This window comes from Melanerpes formicivorus, unplaced genomic scaffold (assembly GCF_026170545.1).
Source record: "Melanerpes formicivorus ecotype bairdi unplaced genomic scaffold, bMelFor1.0.p_v2 SCAF_381, whole genome shotgun sequence".
Lineage (NCBI taxonomy): Eukaryota > Metazoa > Chordata > Aves > Piciformes > Picidae > Melanerpes > Melanerpes formicivorus.
The window spans coordinates 68,715-94,191 of NW_027142733.1; the positions used below are offsets into that span (position 1 = coordinate 68,715).

General features: G+C 57.3%; 2 long non-coding RNA genes across 2 annotated transcripts; both read left to right on the forward strand.

Moving 5' to 3' along the window:
- The first annotated feature begins 716 nt into the window (after window positions 1-716).
- Window positions 717-4,973, forward strand: LOC137459601 (uncharacterized). The gene is made up of 3 exons (XR_010992414.1): window positions 717-1,214; window positions 1,815-1,916; window positions 4,146-4,973. It is a non-coding gene; the product is annotated as an uncharacterized lncRNA (long non-coding RNA).
- Window positions 4,974-14,176: 9,203 nt separating this feature from the next.
- Window positions 14,177-15,488, forward strand: LOC137459602 (uncharacterized). The gene is made up of 3 exons (XR_010992415.1): window positions 14,177-14,307; window positions 14,975-15,113; window positions 15,342-15,488. It is a non-coding gene; the product is annotated as an uncharacterized lncRNA (long non-coding RNA).
- Window positions 15,489-25,477: the final 9,989 nt, after the last annotated feature.

Sequence of the window (25,477 nt, forward strand, 5' to 3'; positions counted from 1 at the left end):
CTCACTCTCTCACAAGGGGTGTCCTGGGGAACACCACTTGTGCCCGGCCGGCCACCGGCTGGGTTTAACTCTGTTCCCCACCGCTCTTGGGGCCCGGCCGTCCATCCTGTTCTGCTGTCCAGCAGTCCCTTTGAAAAAAAATCCATCTGAAAAAGGAAGTAGCAGAGAAGGAAAGCTGAAGCTGCAAAGATTGCAGTCCCCTCAGTTCTGGTTGTAGCCAGGTGGGGGTTGGTCTCTTCTCCCAGGCAAGCAGCACCAGAGCAAGAGGACACAGTCTCAAGCTGTGCCAGGGGAGGTTTAGGCTGGATGTTAGGAAGAAGGTCTTCATAGAATAGAATAGAGCAGGTTGAAAGAGAGATTGGCCTTTGGAATGTGCTGCTCAGTGAGGTGGTGCCCAGGGAGTCACCATCACTGGAAGTGTTTAGAAAGAGACTGGATGAGGCACTCAGTGCCATGGTTTAGTTGATTAGATGGTGTTGGAATGGAATGGTATGGAATGGAATGGAATAGAAAAGAATAGACCAGACCGAGTTGGAAGAGACCTTCAAGATCATCGTGTCCAACCTATCATCCAACACCACCTAATCAACTAAACCATGCAACCAAGCACCCTATCCAGTCTCCTCCTGAACACCTCCAAAGATGGTGACTCCACCACCTCCCTGGGCAGCCCATTCCAATGGGCCATCACTCTCTCTGTGCAGAACCTCTTCCTAACCTCTAGCCTAAACCTCCCCTGGTGCAGCCTGAGACTGTGTCCTCTTGCTGGGCCCGGTGATGATCAAAGTTCTTTTCCAACCTGCTTACTCCTGTTTGGTTTTATTCTCCTGTATGAATTGTCAGTTCAAAGCACTCGAGAGAAATGGTGTGATGGCTGTGCTGCAAAGCATCAGACTGGGGACCGAAAGACAACCTCCTGTGGATCGATGTACCGGGATATTCCAGGAACCTCTGTGCTGCCATAGACCTGGGCTTAAACTCATTCCAGATGCCGCGGTGTGTTCCACATGACAATCGCACTCGGCACGTGAAGAGTGGCCAAGAGACTTCCCTTGTTTCCTTTGTGGAAGGCTTTTGTTTGTCCCCCGGCCCCGGGGGCCGTGTTCCTCTCGGGCAGGCTGCGGAGGAGGCTGCCCTCGGCAGCAGGCGTGCCGCAAGCGGAGTGGCGAAGCTGTGTTCCTGGCAGTTCTCTCTCCGCCTGGATCAGGACAAAGGTACCGGCTGACAAGGACTTGCACTGACACAGGGTCAGAGAGCTGAGAGCACCAAAGGGTTTAATTGGTGAGAGCAACAGACTTGGTTGCTGCCACCCGCTGCTAAGGGGTCTGAGTGGGCCCCAAATGGGGTTTGGAGGCAGGTAAAGGTTTCTTTTGGCGTGTGAAGGGGTTTTGTGGGCATCTAGAAGGGGTGTGGAGCCCCCTGAAAGGGTCTGGGATAGTGTCAGGGGGTTCTGGGCTGGTCCACCAGCGGGTCTGGGGACATTAGAAGCGTCTGGGGGTACCTAAAACGGAGCTGGGCGTATCAGATGGGGGGTTTGGGTGCCTCCAAAGGGGTTTTGTGGGCATCTAAGTTGGGGAATCTGTGGGGGTCCTGAAGGAGTTGGGGGGTTCTCAGTGAGGTTTTGGAGTCTCTATGGAGTGCCTGCAGTCTCCTGGAGTGCCTGTGCTTGAAACCCCCCAGAGGCCGCGCAGAGTGGTGCTCACAGTAGCTCTGCAAGCCTGCCATGGGCTCAGGAGGCTGTGCAGCGGTTAAACCTTTTCTTTTGCTCAAGCACAATCTTTCTGAATTCTTTTCTTGGATTTTTTTTTTCCCAGGGTGATGTGAAACTGTCTGATTTTGGGCTAAGCACAGCTGTTCAGAAGTCTCAGAGACCTGAGCTCTACAGGAACCTTGAGCCCAAGCAGCCAGTGCCTTCTGTGAGTACAAGCTGTCCTTGTTCAACGTGGAACTAGTTGAGAGCTGAAGCCAGACCACACCATAATTCCCTTAGCTTCCTCTTCTGCAGATTAAACAGTCCCAGTTCCTTCAGCCACTCCTCATAAGACTTGTTATCCAGACCCCTCACCAGCTTTGTGGCCCTTCTCTGGACTCACTCTCTCACAAGGGGTGTCCTGGGGAACACCACTTGTGCCCGGCCGGCCACCGGCTGGGTTTAACTCTGTTCCCCACCGCTCTTGGGGCCTGGCCATCCATCCTGTTCTGCTGTCCAGCAGTCCCTTTGAAAAAAAATCCATCTGAAAAAAGAAGTAGCAGAGAAGGAAAGCTGAAGCTGCAAAGACTGCAGTCCCCTCAGTTCTTGTGGTACCCTCTGTGAGATCCTAAGCCACCTGAACTGAGCCGGTCAGGCAGCCAAGCTAGTGCAGCAGTGTCTTCTGGAGAGTTGATAGGAGCCAGTTCTATGGGGTTTGTTGAAGTGAGTGGCCAGTTGTTCTACATGAACAATTGTCTTAGTGCTAGCAAGTAGGAGGCTCTGAAGTGTGGTACTTTGAAAGCTCCATTCATACTTGCCCTTCAGGAGGAGCCAGCTCTTTCATTGAAGGATCTTCCTGAGCTGCCCAAGTACAATTTCTGTTGACACTTTTCAGCTCTTACATCCAGGTTGCTGACAGAGGATGTTGGGTTTGTGGGCCCTGGCAGCGACAGTTTTCCAAAGAGGAGCTCTAAGGCCAGCTGCAAGGTTAGGTTTGGATTCTCCAGGGGTGCCTGTGCTTGAAAGCCCCCCAGAGGCCGTGCAGAGTGGTGCTCGCAGTAGCTCTGTGCAAGTCTGCCATGGGCTCAGGAGGCCAGTATCTAGAGAAAGGGAGAGGGAAGGACAGTGACACTTCTAAGACAGTTTTAAAGAAATAATTATGAGAAGAGGCAAATTAATTCTGGGGACTCATGTGATATATCTGTTTAAGAGAAAAAAAAATGAAGGAGGTTTCTGACCATAACCAGGCTGACAAAGCACAGTAATGTGGTTTCCTATGGGATTCAACTCCTCCTGCATTGCACAGGACACTTCAACAGCTGTCCTGACAAGCTCTAAGTAATGAACTTAATCCACCCTGTGCAAGCAATGGGGCAAAAGATTACAAAATCCATGTATGCAATTGAGATGTGTTACATTGGGACGCCCAGGATACACCTCATCAAGCTCTCCTAGTTTTTAGACGCAAGATGGAAGAAGGAAGGGGGAAGACAGAGCAGAAGGTATATTTAAATATGAAACTCCTAGGCTGAAAGAAAAGAAAAACATTTTAAAGAGCACTCAGTGAGACTCTGTCACCAGCATAGCTAATCACAGAATCACTGAGTGTTAGGGGTTGGAAGGGACCCCAAAATAGCATCCGGTCCAACCCCTGTGCCAGTGCAGGATCACCTGGGGCAGGTTTTGAATGTCTCCAGAGACTCCACTAACTCTCTGGGCAGCCTGCTCCAGGGCTCTGGCACACACAGTGAAAAGGTTTTCCCTTCTGTTCCTGTGGAACTTCCTCCTTTTATTCGTCGGACACAGCGAAGCCGCTGGGTCGTGTTGCTGCGGCAAGGTGACCCACCCTGTAGTTCAGGGCCTGGGTCTGTGCCTTCGTGGCAGCCTGTTCCCTTGGCACCCTGTCAGCTTAACAGCCCTGTGCTCGGGGTCTGTGTGACGAGTTGTGGAGCCCTCCATTCCCCCTTCTGTCCCCAGCAGCAGCCCAAGGTCCCTGTAAGCAGGGCTGGGGAGGCTGCTTTAGGCAGCTAACAGGAACCAACCTTGCCTGGCCCTTAGGGGGCTGAGGTCAGTCCCTGGGCTCCTGAAGAGGTGGTGTTGCGCTGCTGCCAGGAGGGCCGGCCCGTAGGTGGGGCACGGGCCAGAGCCTGTGGCTCTCTGTGGGGCTTTTTGGGAGTGCTGCTGAGGCCTCACTCTGTCCTGTTGGCATCCTTTGTCAGGGTAGCCAGATCCTAGGCCTGATGTCTATCGTTAGCTCAATTGCAGAATTTCCTCGTCTGCTGTTCCTGTCCGTAAATTTTTGCCAGTGCTTCTGTAATAAAAAGGTTTTTATTTCTCCTGTAACTTGCAAGCTGGTGACCTCCTTAGGAGCACCACTGTGTTGTTCACAAAGTTCTTTGCTGTTGCAAAGCTGGGAGAAGTGTGAGGTTCAGCTGATGAAGTTTCTCTCTTTTAGAAGTGTCTGCTCAGCCGTCCTCTTCCTGGATCTCGGAGCTTTGTCTCTCCCTGTTTGCGGTGCCCCGACAAGGACTTGTGCCGACACATCCTCGGGAAGCTGAAACCACCAAAGGGTTTAATGGGTTTGAGACAAAATTCACCCAACTCATTCTGCGGTGGTGTACGGGAAAGAGTCGGTAGGGGAAGCCGCAGGACAGCCTGCAGCAAAGCTCAGGACTTGTTCCCTCGCCTCTTCCTTCTGCGCGTGTCCTCGTCGGCCGCCTGTAAGCGAGACGCTTCGCCAGCTGGCTTGTTTGAATTCAGTAAAGTTATGGCATGGAAGTTATCTGGTAGGAGTCGTTGCTAAACAGATGTAGTTGAAGCTTTGTATCTTCCGTTCTCTCTACTAGTTATTCTAATCTTGCCCTGTTGGTTTAGCCCATCAGTTTTCATGTTCTCTTCATCTATTAGTAGCAGAAGAAAGGGCCCCTTGATTCCAGTATTTCTTGCTGTAGTTCAGAGGTAGCGTTGGCTTTCCCTCTGACCTTTTATACTTTTACTTTGTGTTAAGTGGAACCCAAAACTGAATAGGATACTTTGTGTAAAGCTTGAGCAGCCCTTAACTTTCGAATTATTATACTGCATGCACTACTGCTTTGCAACATTCACAGGACTGTGGTGGTGTCAGATAGTTCACTTGCATTTAGTTCCTCAGGGGCCAGGCCTTCCTTTGGGCTGATAGTCTTGGCCAAAGCTGCAATGTTCAGTCCTTGCTGTGAAAGGCAGGAGGTGCTGGCTGGGCAGTTTGCTTTATTTTGTGCCTTTTTGGGGGTGAATCAAAGGGAGTGGGGGGATTGTGGGTGGGCTGGTTCTGCCACGTGGGGCAGGGGGCTGCTGCAGCAGAGGAGCAGGTGAGCGAGGGCTGGGGGCCCCCCCCTAAAGTGCTGAAAATTCTCCGAGGGGACCACACTATCTTTAAAAGTGTAAGTACTGGGGTGAGGCGAGGCGGAGGCAAACCTCTGGTTTGCAGCTGGAGAGGGAGGGCTTGGAGTGACTGGTGCGTAAGAAAGCTTTGGAAACGACCCCTGTCTGCCCTCTCTGCTTCTAAAAGGCTTTTAGCATTGGAAAATAAAACCCACGTGGGGGCCCGGCTGCTGCCCACGCCCAGGAAGGTGCTCAGTGCTGCCACCCGGTGTGTAACGGCCGGCAGTGCAGCCGTGCCGTGGCGTGTGCCGCCCCGGGGGAGCTGATTTCTGCAGCCTAACTGCGCTGAATGCTCGAAAATTCTTAGGGGGAGAGCGGAGAGCTTGACTCGAGCGTCGCTATGGATCCGGCGCCTGCGCCCTAGCCCGGATCTGCTTCCCAGTCGCTTCCAGTTCTCTGCCAGTCCTTTGGTGGGGGGAAACTGTTGGGACCGGGAGGGCACCGGGAGGAGGCCATTACTGTGTAGTTTGGTAATACCGACGGCTGCAGCTGGTGCTGAGCTAAACAGAATGATCACAGAAGGCTTTTGCTCTGAAGCCAGAGCTGCCTGCTGGCGGAACGAACGTTTTTCTGACAGCTCTTGGAGGAACATTTCTGTACAGGTGTTCCCCAGGGCTCCTCAGCTGCTCTGAACTCAACGTGTTGTCTTGGAGGGGAATAAAACCCAATGGAAAGCTGAGAGTGAGGTGACAACGCAGGCACCGCCCCCTCAGCGTGGCACCGCCCCCTCAGCGTGGCACCGCCCCCCTCCAGCGTGTCACCGCCTCCCCAGCGTGGCACCGCCCCCCCCAGCGTGTCACCGCCCCCCTCCAGCGTGTCACCGCCCCCCCAGCGTGTCACCGCCCCCTCAGCGTGTCACCGCCCCCCTCCAGCGTGTCACCGCCTCCCCAGCGTGGCACCGCCCCCCCAGCGTGTCACCGCCCCCCCCAGCGTGTCACCGCCCCCCCCAGCGTGTCACCGCCCCCCCCAGCGTGTCACCGCCCCCCCCAGCGTGTCACCGCCCCCCCCAGCGTGTCACCGCCCCCCCCAGCGTGTCACCGCCCCCCCCCAGCGTGTCACCGCCCCCCCCAGCGTGTCACCGCCCCCCCCAGCGTGTCACCGCCCCCCCCAGCGTGTCACCGCCCCCCCCAGCGTGTCACCGCCCCCCCCAGCGTGTCACCGCCCCCCCCCAGCGTGTCACCGCCCCCCCCCAGCGTGTCACCGCCCCCCTCCAGCGTGTCACCGCCCCCCTCCAGCGTGTCACCGCCCCCCTCCAGCGTGTCACCGCCCCCCTCCAGCGTGTCACCGCCCCCCTCCAGCGTGTCACCGCCCCCCTCAGCGTGTCACCGCCCCCCCTCCAGCGTGTCACCGCCTCCCCCCAGCGTGTCACCGCCCCCCCCCAGCGTGTCACCGCCCCCCCTCCAGCGTGTCACCGCCTCCTCAGCGTGGCACCGCCTCCCCAGCGTGTCACCGCCCCCCCAGCGTGTCACCGCCCCCCCAGCGTGTCACCGCCCCCCCCAGCGTGTCACCGCCCCCCCAGCGTGTCACCGCCCCCCCCCAGCGTGTCACCGCCCCCCCCAGCGTGTCACCGCCCCCCCCAGCGTGTCACCGCCCCCCTCCAGCGTGTCACCGCCCCCCAGCCTGAACCCCACCCCCCAGCATGGCACCGCCGTCAACAACATGGCGCCAGATGCTTTCAGGGTTGTGGCTCGTAGAGGTTGCAGCTCTTCTGCTGTGTCCCAGGTCAGTGCCAGTCTCTGCTGCTTTGTGGGGTTTCTCTATAGCAGCCGCTGGAGGTGCGCGGGGCTTGGGGGGGTGGCCACCGGCGGGGCAGCGCGGGGCTTTTGGGGGGGGGGGTGGGGCGTGTCCGGGCTTGGCCGGTGGGGCTCTGCGGGGGTGGCGGCTGCTGCCTCAACCGTACCCAGAGGCCCCGTGGGAGCTCAATGCTGCCACCCTGTGTGTAATGGCGGGCAGTGCAGCCGTGCCGCGGCGTGTGCCGCCCCGGGGGAGCTCAATGCTGCCACCCGGTGTGTAATGGCCGGCAGTGCAGCCGTACCGCGGCGTGTGTCGCCCCGTGGGAGCTCAGTGCTCAACCCTGTGTGTAATGGCCGCAGTGCAGCCGTGCCGCGGCGTGTGCCGCCCCGTGGGAGCTAATTTCTGCAGCCTAACTGCGCCGAATGCTCGAAAATTCTTAAGGGAAGAGCGGAGAGCTTGACTCGAGTGTCGCTATGGATCCGGCGCCTGCGCCCTAGCCCGGCTCTGCTGGCGCCAGAGGGGCAGCGTCCCGGTGGTCGCTATGGATCCGGCGCCTGCGCCCTAGCCCGGCTCTGCTCGCGCCAGGGGGGCAGCGTCCCGGTGGTCGCTATGGAAAAAAAATCCATCTGAAAAAAGAAGTAGCAGAGAAGGAAAGCTGAAGCTGCGAAGATTGCAGTCCCCTCAGTTCTGGTTGTAGCCGGGTGGGGGTTGGTCTCTTCTCCCAGGCAAGCAGCACCAGAACAAGAGGACACAGTCTCAAGCTGTGCCAGGGGAGGTTTAGGCTGGATGTTAGGAAGAGGCTTACAGCTTGGCCAAAGACTCTTCCGATCCCTGTCTTCTGGTCGTGACCAGCAGCGTGCACGGGTGGCCAAGAAGGCCACTGGCAACCTGGCCAATATCAGGATCAGAGTGGCCAGCAGGAGCAGGGAGGTCATTCTGCCCCTGCACTTGGCACTGGTTAGGGCACACCTTGAGTCCCGTGTCCAGTTCTGGGCCCCTCCGTTTAAGCAAGACGTTGAGTTGCTGGAAGGTGTCCGGAGAAGGGCAACAAAGCTGGGGAGGGGTTTGGAGCACAGGCCTGTGAGGAGAGGCTGAGGGAGCTGGGGTTGCTTAGCCTGGAGAAGAGGAGGCTCAGGGGAGACCTTCTTGCTTTCTACGACTCCCTGAAGGGAGGTTGTAGCCAGGTGGGGGTTGGTCTCTTCTTCCAGGCAAGCAGCACCAGAACAAGAGGACACAGTCTCAAGCTGTGCCAGGGGAGGTTTAGGCTAGAGGTTAGGAAGAGGTTCTGCACAGAGAGAGTGATTGCCCATTGGAATGGGCTGCCCAGGGAGGTGGTGGAGTCACCATCTTTGGAGGTGTTCAGGAGGAGACTGGATAGGGTGCTTGGTTGCATGGTTTAGTTGATTAGGTGGTGTTGGATGATAGCTTGGACACGATGATCTTGAAGGTCTCTTCCAACCTGGTCCATTCCATCCCATTCCAATCAACTAAACCATGGCACTGAGTGCCTCATCCAGTCTCTTTCTAAACACTTCCAGTGATGGTGACTCCACCACCTCCCTGGGCAGCACATTCCAAAGGCCAATCTCTCTTTCAACCTGCTCTATTCTATTCTATGAAGACCTTCTTCCTAACATCCTGGTTTCATTGGTGAGAGCAACAGACTTGGTTGCTGCCACCCGCTGCTAAGGGGTCTGAGTGGCCCCCAAATGGGGTTTGGAGGCAGATAAAGGTTTCTTTTGGCATATGAAGGGGTTTTGTGGGCATCTAGAAGGGGTGTGGAGCCCCCTGAAAGGGTCTGGGATAGTGTCAGGGGGTTCTGGGCTGGTCCACCAGCGGGTCTGGGGACATTAGAAGCGTCTGGGGGTACCTAAAACGGAGCTGGGCGTATCAGATGGGGGGTTTGGGTGCCTCCAAAGGGGTTTTGTGGGCATCTAAGTTGGGGAATCTGGGGGGGTCCTGAAGGAGTTCGGGGGTTCTCCTCAAGCTATGAGCCGACACACAGACAGATGTTAACGGACTTTCTTTGATCATTCCAGGTCTGGTGTGCTGGGACTGGCAGGATCTTCCTGAGCTGTCCACGTACAGTTTCTGTCGACACTCTTCAGCTCGTACATCCGGTTTGCTGACAGAGGGTGTGGGGTTTGTGGGGCCCGGCAGCGAGACTTTTCCAAAGAGGAGCTCTTCAGGGCAGCTCCAAGGTTAGGTTTGGATTCTCCTGGAGTCGCACACAGAACGAGTCTCACGATTCCAGTGGTCTAATTTCATAGCTGCATTTTCTTCTCTCTGCCTAGGTGACAGGACGACCTCACTAATGAAGAGAGATAGCCTGAGCTCTGCAGGAACCTTGAACCCAAGCAGCCAGTGCCTTCTGTGAGTACAAGCTGTCCTTGCTCAACGTGGAAGTAGTTGAGAGCTGAAGCCAGACCACACCATAATTCCCTCAGCTTCCTCTTCTGCAGATTAAACAGTCCCAGTTCCTTCAGCCACTCCTCATAAGGCTTGTTATCCAGACCCCTCACCAGCTTTGTGGCCGTTCTCTGGACTCACTCTCTCACAAGGGGTGTCCTGGGGAACACCACTTGTGCCCGGCCGGCCACCGGCTGGGTTTAACTCTGTTCCCCACCGCTCTTGGGGCCCGGCCGTCCATCCTGTTCTGCTGTCCAGCAGTCCCTTTGAAAAAAAATCCATCTGAAAAAGGAAGTAGCAGAGAAGGAAAGCTGAAGCTGCAAAGATTGCAGTCCCCTCAGTTCTGGTTGTAGCCAGGTGGGGGTTGGTCTCTTCTCCCAGGCAAGCAGCACCAGAGCAAGAGGACACAGTCTCAAGCTGTGCCAGGGGAGGTTTAGGCTGGATGTTAGGAAGAAGGTCTTCATAGAATAGAATAGAGCAGGTTGAAAGAGAGATTGGCCTTTGGAATGTGCTGCTCAGTGAGGTGGTGCCCAGGGAGTCACCATCACTGGAAGTGTTTAGAAAGAGACTGGATGAGGCACTCAGTGCCATGGTTTAGTTGATTAGATGGTGTTGGAATGGAATGGTATGGAATGGAATGGAATAGAAAAGAATAGACCAGACCGAGTTGGAAGAGACCTTCAAGATCATCGTGTCCAACCTATCATCCAACACCACCTAATCAACTAAACCATGCAACCAAGCACCCTATCCAGTCTCCTCCTGAACACCTCCAAAGATGGTGACTCCACCACCTCCCTGGGCAGCCCATTCCAATGGGCCATCACTCTCTCTGTGCAGAACCTCTTCCTAACCTCTAGCCTAAACCTCCCCTGGTGCAGCCTGAGACTGTGTCCTCTTGCTGGGCCCGGTGATGATCAAAGTTCTTTTCCAACCTGCTTACTCCTGTTTGGTTTTATTCTCCTGTATGAATTGTCAGTTCAAAGCACTCGAGAGAAATGGTGTGATGGCTGTGCTGCAAAGCATCAGACTGGGGACCGAAAGACAACCTCCTGTGGATCGATGTACCGGGATATTCCAGGAACCTCTGTGCTGCCATAGACCTGGGCTTAAACTCATTCCAGATGCCGCGGTGTGTTCCACATGACAATCGCACTCGGCACGTGAAGAGTGGCCAAGAGACTTCCCTTGTTTCCTTTGTGGAAGGCTTTTGTTTGTCCCCCGGCCCCGGGGGCCGTGTTCCTCTCGGGCAGGCTGCGGAGGAGGCTGCCCTCGGCAGCAGGCGTGCCGCAAGCGGAGTGGCGAAGCTGTGTTCCTGGCAGTTCTCTCTCCGCCTGGATCAGGACAAAGGTACCGGCTGACAAGGACTTGCACTGACACAGGGTCAGAGAGCTGAGAGCACCAAAGGGTTTAATTGGTGAGAGCAACAGACTTGGTTGCTGCCACCCGCTGCTAAGGGGTCTGAGTGGGCCCCAAATGGGGTTTGGAGGCAGGTAAAGGTTTCTTTTGGCGTGTGAAGGGGTTTTGTGGGCATCTAGAAGGGGTGTGGAGCCCCCTGAAAGGGTCTGGGATAGTGTCAGGGGGTTCTGGGCTGGTCCACCAGCGGGTCTGGGGACATTAGAAGCGTCTGGGGGTACCTAAAACGGAGCTGGGCGTATCAGATGGGGGGTTTGGGTGCCTCCAAAGGGGTTTTGTGGGCATCTAAGTTGGGGAATCTGTGGGGGTCCTGAAGGAGTTGGGGGGTTCTCAGTGAGGTTTTGGAGTCTCTATGGAGTGCCTGCAGTCTCCTGGAGTGCCTGTGCTTGAAACCCCCCAGAGGCCGCGCAGAGTGGTGCTCACAGTAGCTCTGCAAGCCTGCCATGGGCTCAGGAGGCTGTGCAGCGGTTAAACCTTTTCTTTTGCTCAAGCACAATCTTTCTGAATTCTTTTCTTGGATTTTTTTTTTCCCAGGGTGATGTGAAACTGTCTGATTTTGGGCTAAGCACAGCTGTTCAGAAGTCTCAGAGACCTGAGCTCTACAGGAACCTTGAGCCCAAGCAGCCAGTGCCTTCTGTGAGTACAAGCTGTCCTTGTTCAACGTGGAACTAGTTGAGAGCTGAAGCCAGACCACACCATAATTCCCTTAGCTTCCTCTTCTGCAGATTAAACAGTCCCAGTTCCTTCAGCCACTCCTCATAAGACTTGTTATCCAGACCCCTCACCAGCTTTGTGGCCCTTCTCTGGACTCACTCTCTCACAAGGGGTGTCCTGGGGAACACCACTTGTGCCCGGCCGGCCACCGGCTGGGTTTAACTCTGTTCCCCACCGCTCTTGGGGCCTGGCCATCCATCCTGTTCTGCTGTCCAGCAGTCCCTTTGAAAAAAAATCCATCTGAAAAAAGAAGTAGCAGAGAAGGAAAGCTGAAGCTGCAAAGACTGCAGTCCCCTCAGTTCTTGTGGTACCCTCTGTGAGATCCTAAGCCACCTGAACTGAGCCGGTCAGGCAGCCAAGCTAGTGCAGCAGTGTCTTCTGGAGAGTTGATAGGAGCCAGTTCTATGGGGTTTGTTGAAGTGAGTGGCCAGTTGTTCTACATGAACAATTGTCTTAGTGCTAGCAAGTAGGAGGCTCTGAAGTGTGGTACTTTGAAAGCTCCATTCATACTTGCCCTTCAGGAGGAGCCAGCTCTTTCATTGAAGGATCTTCCTGAGCTGCCCAAGTACAATTTCTGTTGACACTTTTCAGCTCTTACATCCAGGTTGCTGACAGAGGATGTTGGGTTTGTGGGCCCTGGCAGCGACAGTTTTCCAAAGAGGAGCTCTAAGGCCAGCTGCAAGGTTAGGTTTGGATTCTCCAGGGGTGCCTGTGCTTGAAAGCCCCCCAGAGGCCGTGCAGAGTGGTGCTCGCAGTAGCTCTGTGCAAGTCTGCCATGGGCTCAGGAGGCCAGTATCTAGAGAAAGGGAGAGGGAAGGACAGTGACACTTCTAAGACAGTTTTAAAGAAATAATTATGAGAAGAGGCAAATTAATTCTGGGGACTCATGTGATATATCTGTTTAAGAGAAAAAAAAATGAAGGAGGTTTCTGACCATAACCAGGCTGACAAAGCACAGTAATGTGGTTTCCTATGGGATTCAACTCCTCCTGCATTGCACAGGACACTTCAACAGCTGTCCTGACAAGCTCTAAGTAATGAACTTAATCCACCCTGTGCAAGCAATGGGGCAAAAGATTACAAAATCCATGTATGCAATTGAGATGTGTTACATTGGGACGCCCAGGATACACCTCATCAAGCTCTCCTAGTTTTTAGACGCAAGATGGAAGAAGGAAGGGGGAAGACAGAGCAGAAGGTATATTTAAATATGAAACTCCTAGGCTGAAAGAAAAGAAAAACATTTTAAAGAGCACTCAGTGAGACTCTGTCACCAGCATAGCTAATCACAGAATCACTGAGTGTTAGGGGTTGGAAGGGACCCCAAAATAGCATCCGGTCCAACCCCTGTGCCAGTGCAGGATCACCTGGGGCAGGTTTTGAATGTCTCCAGAGACTCCACTAACTCTCTGGGCAGCCTGCTCCAGGGCTCTGGCACACACAGTGAAAAGGTTTTCCCTTCTGTTCCTGTGGAACTTCCTCCTTTTATTCGTCGGACACAGCGAAGCCGCTGGGTCGTGTTGCTGCGGCAAGGTGACCCACCCTGTAGTTCAGGGCCTGGGTCTGTGCCTTCGTGGCAGCCTGTTCCCTTGGCACCCTGTCAGCTTAACAGCCCTGTGCTCGGGGTCTGTGTGACGAGTTGTGGAGCCCTCCATTCCCCCTTCTGTCCCCAGCAGCAGCCCAAGGTCCCTGTAAGCAGGACTGGGGAGGCTGCTTTAGGCAGCTAACAGGAACCAACCTTGCCTGGCCCTTAGGGGGCTGAGGTCAGTCCCTGGGCTCCTGAAGAGGTGGTGTTGCGCTGCTGCCAGGAGGGCCGGCCCGTAGGTGGGGCACGGGCCAGAGCCTGTGGCTCTCTGTGGGGCTTTTTGGGAGTGCTGCTGAGGCCTCACTCTGTCCTGTTGGCATCCTTTGTCAGGGTAGCCAGATCCTAGGCCTGATGTCTATCGTTAGCTCAATTGCAGAATTTCCTCGTCTGCTGTTCCTGTCCGTAAATTTTTGCCAGTGCTTCTGTAATAAAAAGGTTTTTATTTCTCCTGTAACTTGCAAGCTGGTGACCTCCTTAGGAGCACCACTGTGTTGTTCACAAAGTTCTTTGCTGTTGCAAAGCTGGGAGAAGTGTGAGGTTCAGCTGATGAAGTTTCTCTCTTTTAGAAGTGTCTGCTCAGCCGTCCTCTTCCTGGATCTCGGAGCTTTGTCTCTCCCTGTTTGCGGTGCCCCGACAAGGACTTGTGCCGACACATCCTCGGGAAGCTGAAACCACCAAAGGGTTTAATGGGTGAGAGCAAAGCTCAGCTGTGTGCTGAAGCTGCAAACCTTGCCCAGAAGGCTGTCCCCGGCTCGGGGTGATAAAAAGAACAGGAGCGTAGCCGCTCAGCTGTCTTTCCTTCTGTGATGCCACAGGGGGGTGGGCGAGGATACAGCAGAGGAGCAGTGAGGGAGGGGTGAGGGCAGCCTCCCACAAAGGCTGCTTGCAGACCTGAAATGCCAAGTGTTTGAAATGCCAGGACGTTCTTGGAGGGGAGGGAAAGCCCCGGGAAAGTGTAAGAGTGAGTGTGAGGTGTTCCAGCCGAGGAACAGCGGTGCTGCTTATTGAGAGATTGCAGAAGGGCAGTGATTTGTGTGCAGAAAGGCCTTGACGTGACCCCCCTCTGTTCTGTAGAAAGGCTTCTAGATGAGAAAAGCACATCCTGAGCAGAGCCACGGGGGGGTGTGGGGTGTGGTTTGAAACAGAAATAGCAACTGTCTCTCAATTAAAACAGTGGATTGTCTTTCATGTGTGTGTGTAGTGTGCTGTTTTTTCATTGAATGGAAAAAGCTCTGCAGGGAGACCAGCTGATCTGCTCCCGAGGCACAGCAGCACCGGACCTGCTGAGCGTTGGGGGCCTGTTAAGGAGGGTCTGCTGTCATCTGAAGTGGGCTTGGGGGTATGAAAGGGGAATTTGGGGGCATGTGAAGGGTTCTGGGAGCATCTAGAGGTGTCTGGGGAACTCTGGAGGGGCTCCTGGGTCATGTCTGGAGGGTCAGGGAGGAGTGGGGGGGTCTGTGCCTCAGTGTGGTTTCGGGGTCTCTGTGTCAGGTCCCCACAGCGTGTGGGTTGCTGTGTGGCATTGCTGGAGTCTCGGTGTCCCTAGCGCCGCTGACTCTTCTGCTCACTGCTCCCACCTTGTGGGCACGGCCAGGTACTGCTTGCTGTCGCCTGCTGCCAAGGGTGTGAGTGGCCTCTGAAGGGAGGCGCAGAGAGGTATTCTGGGGCGTCTAGAGGGGCTTTGTGGGCATCGAGAGGTGTCTGGCGGCCTCTGGAGGGTCTCCGGGGGGGTCTCTGGAGGGTCCTGAAGCAGCTGAGGGGGCGGGGAGTGGTGGTGTTGTGTTAGAGGTCTCTGGGGGGTTCCAGGGTTTGGGGTCCCGCAGGATTGGGGTGGTCTCACTCCGGTATTGGGTGTCCTGCAGTCCCAGGACCCCCCAGCCACATCTCCCCCGGCATCTCAAGGCGAGCTGCGAGCACCTCAAGGGCCTTAGAGGGTGACAAAGGAGGTCTGGGGGCATGTAGACGGAAGTGAGGGCATCAAGACGGCACCGCTCTCCCCGTGACAGCGCCTGCCCTTCCCAAGACGGCACCGCTCTCCCCGTGACAGCGCCTGCCCTTCCCAAGATGGCGTCGCCCTCTCCGTGACAGCGCCTGCCCTTCCCAAGATGGCGCCGCCCTCGCCTTCTCGGCTCCGACCTAGCCAGCGTAACTATCGTCCCCTCTGCTTTCTCCGCTCCGCATCAGCTCAGTGTAGACTCTGCTGCTCTCTGGAGTTGTTTTGTCCCTGCTGCAGGACTCTGCCACGGGTCTGGGGGTGGGCAGCAGCGAAGGGGGGGGCAAGAAACACCAGCAGCGAGGGGGGGTGGGTGTCGATTTGCCGCGGTCGGGAGCAGTCTGCTCCCAGTTCACGAGCTGTTCTCCTGTCTCTCCCAGCTCTTGCAGGCTGACCCCAATGCCCCCAGACTCGCCCAGCGATCCCAGGGTGAACCCCGCAGCACCCAGATTCGCCCAGCGATCGTCACGTGATTAGGGGCCGCCCAAAGGAGGGGCGGGGAGCAGAGAAAGCGGCGGCGGCGCTGTGAGGGGATAGGAAAGGGAAAGGGTGGGAAGGGAGCTAGAGGGGAGGGGGAGCGGGGAAGACCGCGCAGGTTACGTCACTGGAGGCGGGGCTTGAGGAAGGCAATAGGATGGCTATGGGGGGCGGGGCTGGAGGACTGGAGGCGGGGCTAGAGGGCGGCAATAGAATGGCTAAGGGAGGGGGCGGGAACGAGAGGGCATCTGCGTCACAAGGGGGCGGGGTTTGAGTGAAATAGGATGGCTATGGAGGGGGCGGGGAAAGGGCTGAGGGAGGTTGCAGGAGGTGGGACTGGAGGACTGGAGGCGGGGCTGGAGGGCGACAATTGGATGGCTATAGGAGGGGGCGGGGCTGGAGGAGGGCAGCAGGATGGCTATGGGGGGGGCGGGGAATAGCGCAGACTGTGTCACGGGGGGCGTGGCCTGAGCAGCTGGGGCAGAGAGGCGATGGCTGCTGATTACGTCAGAGCAAGGGGGCGGAGCGCCCAGGTGGGAGGGGGGAGGAGGGCACCAGGGCTGCCCCGCGCGGTGACGTCAGAGAGTGGAGTGGGGCCGGCTGCGCCACGTGGGCCACGGGGAGCGCGGGAAAGGGATAATGGGAGGGGAGAGGAGGAGGAGGGGAGGGAGGGAGAGGCTGGGGGGGGTCATTAGTGGCCACCGTAGCTCATTAGTGGCCACACAAGCTCGATACTGGTCCAGACTCGTCCAGACTGGTCCAAGCCGGTCCAGACCGGTCCAGACCAGTCCAGACCGGTCCAAACCGGTCCAAAGCGGTCCAAGCCGGTCCAGACTGGTCCAAACCGGTCCAAAGCGGTCCAAGCCGGTCCAGACCGGTCCAAGCTGATCCAAGCCGGTCCAGACCGGTCCAGACCGGTCCAAACCGGTCCAAGCCGGTCCAGACCGGTCCAGACCGGTCCAAACTGGTCCAAACCGGTCCAGACCGGTCCAAGCCGGTCCAGACCGGTCCAAACCAGTCCAAGCTGGTCCAAGCCGGTCCAGACCGGTCCAAACCGGTCCAAGCCGGTCCAGACCGGTCCAAACCGGTCCAGACCGGTCCAGACCGGTCCAAACCGGTCCAGACCGGTCCAAACCGGTCCAAACCGGTCCAGACCGGTCCAAACCGGTCCAAACCGGTCCAGACCGGTCCAAACCGGTCCAAGCCGGTCCAGACCGGTCTAGACCGGTCCAAGCCGGTCCAGACCGGTCCAAGCCGGTCCAAACCGGTCCAAGCCGGTCCAGACCGGTCCAAACCGGTCCGGACCGGTCCAGACCGGTCCAAGCCGGTCCGGACCGGTCCAAACCGGTCCAAGCCGGTCTGGACCGGTCCAAACCGGTCCAAACCGGTCCGGACCGGTCAAAACCGCTTGAAACTGGTCCAGACTGGTCCAAATCGGTCCAAACCAGTCCACACTGGTCCAAACTGATCCATACTGTTCCAAACTGGTCCAAAACGGTCCAGACCGGTGCAGACTGGTCCAAACTGGTCCAGACTGGTCCAAACTGGTCCAAACCAGTCCAGACTGGTCTAGCCCTGGCTCCATACTGGTACATACTGGTACATACTGGTCCCCCCTCTCTTCCTCTCCCCTCCCTTCCCCTTCCTTATTCCTTTCCCGCCCTCCCCTCCCCTTTTGCCGCCCACCCCTAACCCCTTTCCCGCCTTTGCGCTTTCCCCTCCCTCCTATTGGCCGCACCGCGCCAGAAGCTCCCTCCCCCTTTTAGCTTGGTGGGGGGAGGGGGCATGGCCAGCCACCCGCCTCCACTTCACTCCCTCCCTCCCTTATTTGGGGGGGGGCGTGGCCAGGCCCCCACCTCGCTTCTTCACTGCCCTCCCTTTGTGGGTGTGGCCAGCCGCCCTCCTCCGTTTCACTCTCCCTCCCTTATTTGGGAGGGGGCGTGGCCAGCCAGTCCCATCGCAGTGCACTCCCAGTCCTTCCCATTCTCTCCCAGTTCCCTCCCATTCCCATTCCACTACACCCAGTTCCTCCCTGTCCTTTCCCACTCCCTTTCCATTACCCTTCCAGTGCCCTCCTAGTCCCTTCACTGTTCCCTACCAATTCCCTCCCAGTTTCCTCCCACTCCCTCCCAGTCCCCTCCAATTTCACTCAGGTCCTCCCAGTTCCCTCCAAGTCCCCTTCCAGTTTGACCCAGGCCCTTCCCAGTTCCTTCCCAGTCCCCTCCCATCCCTCCCATTCCCTACCACTGCCCTCCCTGTCAATCCCAGTCCACCCAAGCCCCTAACAGTCCATCCCAGTCCCTTTCATTCCCTTCCCAGTTCACTCAGTCCCATCCCAATCCCCTCCCTGTCCCTTCCCTGTCCCTTCCCAATCCCCTTACTGTCCCATCCCACTCCATCCCAGTCCCTGCCAGTCCCTCCCAGTCCATTCTCACTATGTCCCCTCCCTGTCCCTCCAAGTCCCCTACCATACTGTCCCACTCCCTTCCCAGTCCCCTCCCAGTCCCTCCCTGTTTATTCCTGTCCCTCCCAGTACCTCCCAATCCCTTCTAATCCTATCCCAGTATGGGAGGAGACCAGTAGGGACCAGGAGGCACTGGGAGACATACCTGGACCAGCTGGAGGCATTGCTGGAGCCCTGGGAGACAACTGGAAGCAGCAGGAACTCAACTGGGAGCACTGGGAACAACTGGGAGACAACTGGGAGAGCACTGTGAGTATCTCCACATAACCCCCAGTGCCCCCCTCAGCCCCTCCAGACCTCCCCAAAGTCTTTCCAGAGTCTCTGAGTTCTTCCCAGTGCCATTCAGAGCCCTTCCCAGTACCTCCCAGTTGACCCTTAGAATTTTCCCAGTGCCCCCTCACTCTCCCCCAGTAACCCTCCCTGCCCCAGATCCTTCCACAGCCTCCCAGTGCCCCCCCAACTCCCTTCCAGAGACCTTCCACAGCCTCCCAGTCCTTCCCAGTACTGTCCTGAAACCCTCCCAGTGCCTCCCAGTCCTTTCCCAGTCTGGGAGGAAGCTGGCAGGGGCTGAGAGGCACTGGGAAGGACTGGGAGCCATACCTGCAGCACCTGGAGTCAGTTCTGGAGCCCTGGGAGACAACTGGAAGCAGCAGGAACTCAACTGGGAGCACTGGGAGGAACTGGGAGAGCACTGGGAGCACTGTGAGTATCTCCTCATGACCCCCAGTGCCCCCGAGCTCCTCCAGACCCCCTCCAGAGTCATTCCACAGTCTCTGAGTTCTTCCCAGTGCCATTCAGAGCCCTTCCCAGTACCTCCCAGTTAACCCTTATAGTTCTCCAGTGCCCCCTCACTCCCCCCAGTAACCCTCCCCCTCCAGATCTTTTCACAGCCTCCCAGTACCTCCCAGTGCCCCCTCAGAGCCCTTAACAGCCTCCCTGTCCTTCACAGTACTGTCCTGAGCCCTTTCCAATTCCCTCCCTGATCCATCCCACTCTATCCCAGTCCCTTCCAACTCTTTTCCCTTCCCATTCCCTTCTTAGTTCCCTCCCAATCCCCTCCCACTGGCTCCCCACTCCCCTCCCAGTCCCGTCACAGTGCACTCCCAGTCCTTCCCAGTCTCTCCCAGTTCCCTCCCATTCCCATCCCAGTACACCCAGTTCCTCCCTGTCCTTCCCCACTCCCATCCCAGTCTCTTCCCAGTGCCCCCCTAGTCCATCCCAGCCCCTCCCAGTTCCTCCCATTCCATCCCAGTCCCTTCACAGTCCCCAACCAGTCCCTTCCCCATCCCTTTCCAGTCCCCTCCCAGTTCTACCTGCACTACCTGGCAAGAGCCCTGGTGGACAATTGGAAGCAGTAGCATCCCCACTGGGAGACAACTGGGAAACAACTGGGAGCACTGGGAGCGTGACCCAGGAATTCCCAGTACCCCCCTCAGCCCCCCATTTCCCTCCCACAGCCCTTTACAGCCTCCCAGTCCATCCCATTTTCTCCTACACCTTTCCCAGTCTGGGAGGAGACTGGTAGGGGCTGGAAGTTTCTGGGAGAGTCTGGGAGCCATACCTGCAGCACCTGGAGTCAGACCTGGAGCCCTGGGAGACAACTGGAAGCAGCAGGAACCCAACTGGGACAAAAGTGGGAGACAGCTGTGAAAGTCCCCTCCCAGTCCCTGCCAGTCCCTCCCAGTCCATTCCCACTATGTCCCCTCCCTGTCCCTCCACGTCCCCTCCCACACTGTCCCACTCCCTTCCAGTCCCTCCCTGTTTATTCCTGTCCCTCCCAGTACCTCCCAATCCCTTCTAGTCCTATCCCAGTATGGGAGGAGACCAGTAGGGACCAGGAGGCACTGGGAGACATACCTGGACCAGCTGGAGGCATTGCTGGAGCCCTGGGACACAACTGGAAGCAGCGGGAACCCAACTGGGAGCACTAGGGGTCCCTGGGAGGAACTGGGAGACAACTGGGAGAGCACTGGGAGTATCTCCCCATGACCCCCAGTGCCCCCCTGAGCCCCTCCAGACCGCCCCAAAGTCTTTCCACAGTCTGAGTTCTTCCCAGTGCCATTCAGAGCCCTTCCCAGTACCTCCCAGTTAACCCTTAGACTTCCCCAGTGCCCCCTCACTCCCCCCACAGTAACCCTCCCCTCCCAGAGTCCTTTCACAGCCTCCCAGTACTCCCCACTACCTCCCAGTACCTTCCAGTAACCCCCAGTGCCCCCCTGAGCCCTCCCAGTTCCACCGAGGAAGTCCTTCCACAGCCTCCCAGTGACCCTCTGTACCCCACTGAGCATCCCCAATTCCCCCCCAGAGTCCTTCCACAGTCTCCCAGTACCTCCCCACTACTGTCCTGAGCCCCTCCCAGTGCCTCCCAGTCCTTTCCCAGTCTGGGAGGAGGCTGGCAGGGGCTGAGAGGCACTGGGAGGGACTGGGAGGGACTGGGAGCCATACCTGCAGCACCTGGAGTCAGTTCTGGAGCCCTGGGATACAACTGGAAGGATCAGGAACCTAACTGGGAGCACTGGGAGGAACTGGGAGACAACTGGGAGAGCACTGGGAGCACTGTGAGTATCTCCCCATAACCCCCAGTGACCCCTTCACCCCCTGCAGACTGCCCCAAAGTCTCTCCACAGTCTCTGAGTTTTTCCCAGTGCCATTCAGAGCCCTTCCCAGTACCTCCCAGTTAACCCTTATAGTTCTCCAGTGCCCCCTCACTCCCCCCCAGTAACTCTCCACCCCCAGAGTCCTTCCACAGCCTCCCAGTACCTTCTAGTACTTCCCAGTAACCCCCAGTTCCTCCTAGTACCTCCCAGTCTCACATAATCAACCAGGTTTGAAGAGACCTCAGATCTCATCAATTCCCTCCTATGTCTGCATCCCTATCCCCTCCTCACAATTAAACCATGGCTCCAGGTGCCACATCCAGTTCTTTTTTGGAACACCTCCAGGGATGGGGACTCCACCACCTCCCTGGGCAGCACATTCCAATGGCCAGTTCCTCTTTCTGGGATGAACTTTGTCCTCACCTCTAGCTTAAAACTTCCCTGGCACAGCCTGAGACTGTGTCCTCTTGTTCTGGTACTGGGTGCCTGGGTGAACAGACCAAACCCTACCTGGCTACAATCTGCCCTCAGGTAGTTGTAGAGAGCAAGAAGGTCTCCCCTGAGCCTCCTCTTCTCCAGGCTAAGCAACCCCAGCTCCCTCAGCCTTGCCTCACAGGGCTATGCTCCAGACCCCTCCCCAGCTTTGTTGCCCTTCTCTGGACACCTTCCAGCATCTCAACATCTTTCCTAAACTGAGGGGCCCAGGAACTGGACCCAGAACTCAAGGTGTGGCCTGACCAGTGCTGAGCACAGGGCAGAATGACCTCCCTGCTCCTGCTGGCCACACTGTTCCTGATGCAGGCCAGGATGTATTTGGCCTTCTTGGCCACCTGGGCACACTGCTGGCTCATGTTCAGCTGGTGTCAACCAGCACCCTCAGGTCCCTTTCTGCCTGGTTCCTCTCCAGCTAGTCTGACCCCAGCCTGTAGCAATGCCTGGGGTTGTTGTGGTAATGTGTAGAACCTGGCACTTGGATGTGTTCAATATCATGCCCTTGGACTCTGCCTGGAGGAAAGCAGAAAGTATGTATGGAAGGTTTCAGGACAGGAAAGAACAACAGGCTGCTGACGACGGAAGAATGGTCTGATGATAAAGAAGAGCTGACTGCAGTAAACAGCCTGAAGCGCGAGACAGAAGGACACTCGCCTCCGTGCTGGAGAAGCTCAACCTGCTATGGGATGAAGATAATAATGGAGAGCTGCATATCAAAGGAGAAAACTCAATTAGCAGCAGTGGTGCAAGAATGCCAGGGAATTGCTTAGCCTGCTTGATTTTTCCTACATACACTGCTTGTTCTGTACCACTAAACAATTCCTGCTTCACCAACCAGGGAGTCCGTGCGTGCTTTCCAAACTCTGCCCATCTGTCCAGCCTGTCAGGGTCCCTCTGCTGAGCTCTCCTACCTTCCAGCAGATCAACTCCTGCCCCCAGCTTGGTGTCATCTGCAAAGTTATTGATGATGGACTCGATCCCCTCATCCAGATCATCAATAAAGATATTGAACAGGATGGGACCCAGCACTGATCCCTGGGGGACACCACTAGTGCCCGGCTGCCAGCTGCATGTGGCACCATTCACCACCACTCTCTGGGCCCAGGACTCCAGCCAGTTCCTAACCCAGCACAGAGTGCTCCTGTCCAGGATGTGGGCTGTCAGCTCAGCCAGGTGGTTGTTGTGGCAGACAGTGTCAAAGGCCTTGCTGAAGTCTGGGCAGACTACATCCACAGCCTTCCCCACACCTACCAGGCAGTCACCTGGGCATAGAAGGAGATCAGGTTGGTGAGGCAGGACCTGCCCCTCCCACCAAATCTTTGCTGGCTGGGCCTGAGCCCTTGCCCATCCTGCAGGTTTGCTGTGATTGCCCCCAGGATGATCTGCTCCATAGTCTTGCCAGGCACTGAGGTCAGGCTTACAGGCCTGGAGTTCCCAGGTTCTTCCCTCCAGCCCTTCTCGTGAATGGCATCACACTGGCAGCTTCCAGCCACCTGGGACCTCTGTGGTCATGCAGGACTGGTGGCAAATGTTGGACAGTGGCTTGGAGCTCATCTGCCAGAGCTCTCTGCCCTGGGATGGATCCCATCTGGTGCCATAGACTTGTGAGGGTCCCAGTGGTATCCCAGTCCCTCCCAGTTCTTTCCCAGTCCTTCTCAGTCACCCCTAGTCCTTCCAACTTCCATCCCAGTTCCTCCCGTTTCCTTCCCATTCCCTCCCATTCCCTTTGGAATTCCTCACAGTCCCTCCCATTCCTCTCCCGGTCCTTCCCAATCTCCTTCCAGTCCCTTCCCAGTCTCTCCCAGTCCCTTCTCAGTCCTGTCCCCATCCCCATCCCTCCCAATCCTCTCCCAGTGTCCTCCCAGTCCCATCCCAGTCACTCCCAGTCCCCTCCCAGTCTCTCCTAGTCCTTTCCCAGTTCCTCTCAATCCCTCCCAGTCTCCTTCTCATCTTGCAGCGTGGCAGATTTCCCGGAGGGGGAAAGCAGAGCCGCGCTCTCTTTGGTCAGTACAGTTTAGGTGGGAAGTGCTTCCACTGGCTCCATTGGTCCAGATCACCCCAGTTTGGGCTCTGTTTACTTTGGGGCCATTTGGGCCCATTTAGGGTCCTCTTTGGGACTTTTTTTCCCAGTTGTTCCCAGTCCCTTCCAATTCCTTCGGAGCTCTCTCACAGTTCTCCCCAGTGCCTCCCACTTGAGCCTCCACTACCTCTTAGTCTCTACCAGTTTCCTCCCAGTTTTCTTTCAGTCTCTGACAGTTTCCTCCTCCTTCCCTCCCAGATTCCACCTCGTGCCCTCCCAGTCCCTCCCAGTTTCTTCCCAGTCGCTTCCAGTTCTCTGCCAGTCCTTTGGTGGGAGGAAACTGTTGGGACCGGGAGGGCACCGGGAGGAGGCCATTACTGTGTAGTTTGGTAATACTGACGGCTGCAGCTGGTGCTGAGCTAAACAGAATGATCACAGAAGGCTTTTGCTCTGAAGCCAGAGCTGCCTGCTGGCGGAACGAACGTTTTTCTGACAGCTCTTGGAGGAACATTTCTGTACAGGTGTTCCCCAGGGCTCCTCAGCTGCTCAGAACTCAACGTGTTGTCTTGGAGGGGAATAAAACCCATGGAAAGCTGAGCGTGAGGTGACAAAGCAGGCGCCGCCTCCCCCAGCGCGGCGCCGCCTCCCCCAGCGCGGCGCCGCCTCCCCCAGCGCGGCGCCGCCTCCCCCAGCGCGGCGCCGCCTCCCCCAGCGCGGCGCCGCCTCCCCCAGCGCGGCGCCGCCTCCCCCAGCGCGGCGCCGCCTCCCCCAGCGCGGCGCCGCCTCCCCCAGCGCGGCGCCGCCTCCCCCAGCGCGGCGCCGCCTCCCCCAGCGCGGCGCCGCCTCCCCCAGCGCGGCGCCGCCTCCCCCAGCGCGGCGCCGCCTCCCCCAGCGCGGCGCCGCCTCCCCCAGCGCGGCGCCGCCTCCCCCAGCGCGGCGCCGCCTCCCCCAGCGCGGCGCCGCCTCCCCCAGCGCGGCGCCGCCTCCCCCAGCGCGGCGCCGCCTCCCCCAGCGCGGCGCCGCCTCCCCCAGCGCGGCGCCGCCTCCCCCAGCGCGGCGCCGCCTCCCCCAGCGCGGCGCCGCCTCCCCCAGCGCGGCGCCGCCTCCCCCAGCGCGGCGCCGCCTCCCCCAGCGCGGCGCCGCCTCCCCCAGCGCGGCGCCGCCTCCCCCAGCGCGGCGCCGCCTCCCCCAGCGCGGCGCCGCCTCCCCCAGCGCGGCGCCGCCTCCCCCAGCGCGGCGCCGCCTCCCCCAGCGCGGCGCCGCCTCCCCCAGCGCGGCGCCGCCTCCCCCAGCGCGGCGCCGCCTCCCCCAGCGCGGCGCCGCCTCCCCCAGCGCGGCGCCGCCTCCCGCAGCGCGATAAAAAGCGGGGCAGCCCCTCAGCTCTCTCTCTTTCCTTCCATGATACCACATGGGGGTGGGTCATGATGCAGGAGAGGAGCAGGTGAGTGAGGGGCGGGGGATGCTGCCCAAAAAAGCTGCCTGAATGCTCTCAGAGGGGATGAAAACCATGAAAAAAATGTGCTAGTGTGAGGTATTCCAGCAGAGAAAAAGCTGTGCTCTTAATCGAGAGATTGCAGAACAGTAGTAATGTGGATGCAAAAAGGCTTTGAAATTACTCTTATTTGCAAACTAAAAAACCCCACAAGACACACAAAACAAACATCACTGATTTTATTTTTAGTTTCTTAATTTGAATGGGAAGTCAAGGGGAATATAGAGGCATGTGGGGACCAATGGAAGGTCTCCTGTGGGTATTTTAGTCGGATGGTTAGGGTTAGTTGTGGTGGTGGGGGGAAAGCTTTGCAGTAGTGGCCTTTGTGGCGGGGGTCCAAATAACCCTAAATATCCAACTAATCCTTTGGGAGACTCTCCAGAGGCCCTCCTGATCCCTCTATGTGCCCCCAAATTCCCCTTTGATACCCCCAGGTGCACCTTAGGTGCCAACCGATCCCCTTAAGAGGGGTGGCAACACTGACCAGTTAGGGGCTTCTCTTGCCCCTGTGTGTGGGGAGCAGCTGAGTGCGGCCCTCTTTGAAGGTTTTTCCATTTGTATTGAAAACTAAGAAACAAAAAGAAAAAAACCCCAAAGAAACAAAGAAAGGCAACCCCCCCTCCCGTGACAGACAAAAAGGAAGGTCTACTGTTTTTATGTGATACATGTTGTATTTATGCTTTGAAACCCTGTTTTGCTCTCCCTAGAATTTGCTTTTACATTCCAGAAGCTCTCCTGTTTAAGTGGATGTAGAAGAATAGTATTATGTGGGAAGATGTTTTGGGATAGCTTTGGAAGACTATGGGGAAGATTTGCCTTTGCTCGAGTCAGAGAAAGCTATGTTTTGCCTTTGACTCTGAGAGTAATGTAAACACTTTGGAACCGAAGGAGAGAAACTGGGCAGAGTTTGGTTGGACGTGTTAAAATAGTTTTGTTGTTACGACCTACTGTATGCCTTAATTACACGTATGCCA